Source organism: Atta cephalotes (assembly GCF_000143395.1).
Source record: "Atta cephalotes unplaced genomic scaffold scaffold00001, whole genome shotgun sequence".
Taxonomy (NCBI): domain Eukaryota; kingdom Metazoa; phylum Arthropoda; class Insecta; order Hymenoptera; family Formicidae; genus Atta; species Atta cephalotes.
The window spans coordinates 1906437-1911510 of record NW_012130065.1 but is presented as its reverse complement, the minus strand read 5'-3'; positions in this window follow the sequence as shown (position 1 = coordinate 1911510).

Here is a 5074-nt window from a genome sequence, read left to right as displayed (position 1 = left end):
TCGTGTGTGTGTGTGTGTGTGTGTGTGTGTGTGTGTGTGTGTGTGTGTGTGTGTGTGTGTGTGTGTGTGTGTGTGTGTGTGTGTGTGTGTGTGTGTGTGTGTGTGTAAAACAGTTATTTTTTGAGATATTTTAACATTAGCCGCGCAAATTAATTTTTCCATATAATAGAAAGCATCATGCGATTAGCGACTTTTAAAAAATAATTGCAAAACAATCCTATCATATTTTTATAAAGAAAATGTAAAATAAGGACACATTATAAATAATTAGATTGTTATTTTAATACTGTAAAAATAAAAGGAAAAATATTTTTTGTCATAACTGTTATTTTTAATGTAATAATAACTACTGCACTCGTTTAAAACTACATGATGTAATCAAATTTGCATTCAAACCAAAGCACTAAAATAGGATGTTTTTTTATAAATCTAAATTTCATTAAAATATTTTTTTAACTGCACGATATCACAATGAGAATTGAGTATGATAACGGATTTCTTTGTAGAAAATCTCATTTTACTTAACTTAGTTTCTGCGATATATAATATATAATATATACTTAAAATTAATCTGGAGGATGTCATTACCCAGGCACTATCGAATTATCTTCATGTGTAAGAAATCGGTTATTATCGATCGGAAATAAAGCTGCCGCTATCGCGCATGTACTAAAAGCTACGGGATGTAATTTTGATGAGATATTAAAGACGTCTACTTTCATCGAAGAGGAGGAGGAGGCCAACAACGCCATCATAAGTGTATGTCATCGTGACGAACGGGGGAGACGCGCGCCGCCGTTCCAGATACTTTCAGATTCAATAGCTTCTCTGGAGCAGGCAAAGGAATCGATGAGCCGAACATTTTAATTTGGCGAGAATCATATTCATGACTGAAGCTGGATTGGAACGAATCCTGGCGCGGTTGGCAAGTAGCTGTGAGGAAGAGAAGCCGCGAAAATGCGGACGACGCCGGATGAGAGGCTACAATTCCATTTGTCCCATTTCAAAGTGAAATAGCTTATAATGTCGAAATAAAACGTCCGCCTGGTTCTTTAGGAGTATCTAAAGTCGCTCGGTAAGAGCCAGGTTGGAAGATATTCGAAGATGGGCACGGGATATGGAAATCTCCCAGCGATGGCTGGGCTGGTTTTCACGGCTATGATAATCCAAAATCGCATATTCCATTTTTTATCCGATAATGAAAAGTTATTTGTAGTGCAGGAGAAAGCGGTAAATACGTATGTATATTTAAGCGAACGCGTTTTTATCTGATTCATAATAAAAGATTATCTTCTAAAACAAGAGAATTTTCTTCCGCGTTTTGAATTTTGAAAACAATTTCTACACGAAAAAACAGTTTTGCTAAAATATCTATAAATTTAGCTAAATAAACACAGATCTAAAATAAATACAGACTTAAAAAAACAGATCTAAAAAAAAGTAATTTTATTATACCATTTAAGTTCACGTTGCTAAAATATCAAAACAATTTACAACATGCTCATTATGCTTGAATGTCCTACATAATTATTTTAATAATCCAACAAAATTATTTTCAGATATGTATCTATCTATCTAAATTAAATACTTCTGTAAAATTATTCTTTCCGTGCGTGCATGAAAAAAAATGATTATGGTTGAATTAATAAGATATATTTGGTTAAGCAAATTTTAGTATAAATAAATAGAATTTCTGATTATTATAATAGTTTAATCAGTGCAATCAGAACATTTGGATGTAATACCGGCTAAAGTTTAATTACTTACATAACAATAGAGGAAGATCACTGATACAAAATGAATATAATCAAACGCACGTCTGATGCATCTAATTAACCAGAATATGTATATGTAATCAAATTTATCTGATTATCTTAATTTAAAAAAAGGATAAATTGTTCATTTTTTACCAAATAATGATTATTATATACGCGCGCGTGATTTCAAGTTTAACCGTTTTTCAATATGTAAACGAAAAAACAAAACGACAGAATTATAAGTAGTAAATTTCTAGCAATTTTCCATAAGCTTGTATTTGTACTCTGTGTATCATTTGTAGAAGATTAAAGTTTTAAAGAGTTTTATATACCTACTCCTCTATACCTTCTCCTCTCTTGCTATTAGCCACGTAAATAAAGCTTTGTATCTCACCGTGCATTTTGCTGCATCGATGCTCATATAAAAAAGGCATTAAGAATGAAAAAGCTACCGCTTTGAAAGAGAATGAAACACGTCGCCATGCCAGCACAGCCGAAAGATGCGACGGGTGTAATGAAATTTCCTCGGCAAATGAGCGCCGCCAAACTCTACGCAGTAACATCGTTGTTACGCTGCTCCTTTCGAACTTTCCGCATTTGTTAACATGCAGGCGAAGTGATTCATAGTATCTGCCGGCATAAAGAGCCGTCGCGAACTTTCCCTCGCGTTGTATTCCCATCATCCTTTTTGCTGCGGATTCAGTGAAAGAAGGAAAACGCGACCAGCAAGCAGCATCCGGAAGTGACCTGGCCGTTTACAATTCCCCCGGATTGCGCTAAAGCCGGAAGTAAAGTAAAGACAAAGCGATGCAATGGAAAATCGAAATTTTTCAGCGCGAGATGTGATTCGTGAGATTTTTCCCCGATCGACTTTGGGACGAAAGAAGGGAAAAAAAAGGAGGCACAATGGGATTGCCGGTAAGGGATAACGATCCTCTACGAAAACGTGACGTTAATTGGAAGAACGAATCCGATCGATCGCACTGACTCAATACCAAGCAATCAGCGATTTCAGTAGATAGGACGATCCTTTAATCCATTTCACTCGGTTAAGAATACTTTCCTACTTCTGAGCTGCCGAGTAAAACGGCGACATCTTTCCGTGACTGCTTCTGGTTTCTAGAGCTGATTATGATAAATGAGTTAACCGAAGATCACGTTTGTCGACCTAATTTCAAAATGACCAAGCATCCCGTGAACCAAGATCTTTATATTCTGGACGTGATCTCATTAAATATATATAACCATCTTATCTCTATCATCGTAGCGTAATTTTTTATACTGTTACAGTCCAGACATTTTTAAATAACTTTTATATAATAATTGAGGGTAATATTAAAATTGATCTTCTAAAGAATTAGACGAATTGCGCTTACTAGATGGAAGAACTTTGCTGAATCTAAAATTTTAAGTAAATACCTGAAAATAATTTTATTGAATTATTAAGATAATTAAGTAAAAAAAATTTAGACATCATGTTAAGCAATGTTATGAAGTTTTCTGTAATAACTAACTTGAACGTTCCACATAATTATTTTGATAATCTATCAAAATTATTTTCAATTCCATATTAAATTAAATTTTTAGATACTTCAATAAAATTGTTCTTTCTGTATACGTTTATACGTTATATCATCAATATATGTATTATTTGTTGCGATTTGATACTGATTATCAATAGAGGATATTAAAAAAGGACCAATTTTTGCTCCAAAAGGTGTAAATAAGGAAATAGTGTTTGACCTCCTGACCCTGTAAAGTTATAAAAAATTCGTCGCGTTTGGGAACCCCGAAAATTGAGAAAGAACATTGAAATTTGGATAAATACACTGTGTTTGTGCTCAATTTTTGAGATATTTCCCAAAGGCTACGAGTTTTTTTAATAATTTTATCCAAGAGATCAATTTACAAAAGATACTTTTTCTTTTATTTTTAGATAAAAATCGGCCATTTTTACATTTTTCTTTTTATGGAGAAATTGAAGAAGATACAATATGCTATATAGAAACCTCTATTTTCCCGGTATGAAAGGGGATATGCGTGCGTTGTTTCTGCTTAAGAATATTTCAGCGAAGGAGAAAAAGACTAGAAGAGGCAGTGTGACGAGCAGCAACGAGACTGAGGAGAAGGAGGAGGACCGCACTTCTTTGAACGCGAGCATCCATGTCCAACTTCCATGCAGAAGGCATCCTCCTTACCGTTCTCAGTCAGCCTCGAGCTGCGCAAATCCCTCTAAGCCAGTTCCTCGTGTTTCACAATCCCAAGTGAAACAATTGAGTGCATTCGCGCCATCCCCAGAGAGAGAAAAGGCAAGTGGGCATCAGCCAGATAGAAACGTACAGGTCCTGCAAATCCACCGAAAGGAAGTATAGAGCATTTTCGTTCAAAGCGGACAGAACACTTACCTACCCGATGCGTTTGAATAGAAGCAACCGAGCACAACCCTTTTCTTTTCTGCATCTCTGCGACATTCTAAACGCGGTTGCACATCTACTCTTAAATCGACAAGTGATGACAGAGTCTGATCGGATTAAACTCCGTTGTAAAGATGAGCGATTTTGAATCGATTTTCTGAAGAATCAATTCTTTTGCATCTAGAGTGCATTCCATTTGACTCACACTTACCATATTTATTCTTATTTGATAAACATTTGAAAAAACAACAAGGATAATATAATTTTCAGAATATTGCGAGCATCAAATGGAACACATCCCGGATACACAAATTCATACACGGATTCTTCAGAAAATTAATACAAGGAATCTCGAAGTCTTCCTGAAAGCATGTGGAAACAAGACATAGATTCATGATCTTCACATATTCAAAAATCCAAAAGAAACTGATACTACTATGTGTGTTCTTCACACATCAATTAATTTAGTCTATTTTCTATATATAAGTATTATATGGTTACCAAAAAATTAATAGTTTCCGAAATATTTTATTTCATGTCGAAACATGCTAGATTAAAGTAAAACATCTTGTAAATTATTAATTTTTTGATAATTCTCCGTTTTAATATTTTTACATGCAAAATAATTAGGAGAATTATTTTGCATATTACTAAGAAAAATAATATATTAGAAGAATATTATTATTAAGAAAAATTATAATTCTATTTTTAGATATAGAGATGACTCTTACATAATTTTGAAAAAATAACTTCAAAAATTGATTTCATCATTATTTGTCTCCTTTCAGATCATACGACTTTAATTTCAAATATTTTTTATAAAGTTAACCATTTTCACATTAAGTTTACATTAATAAATTAAATAAAATAAGATATATACCCGAATATTTGGAAACACATGTA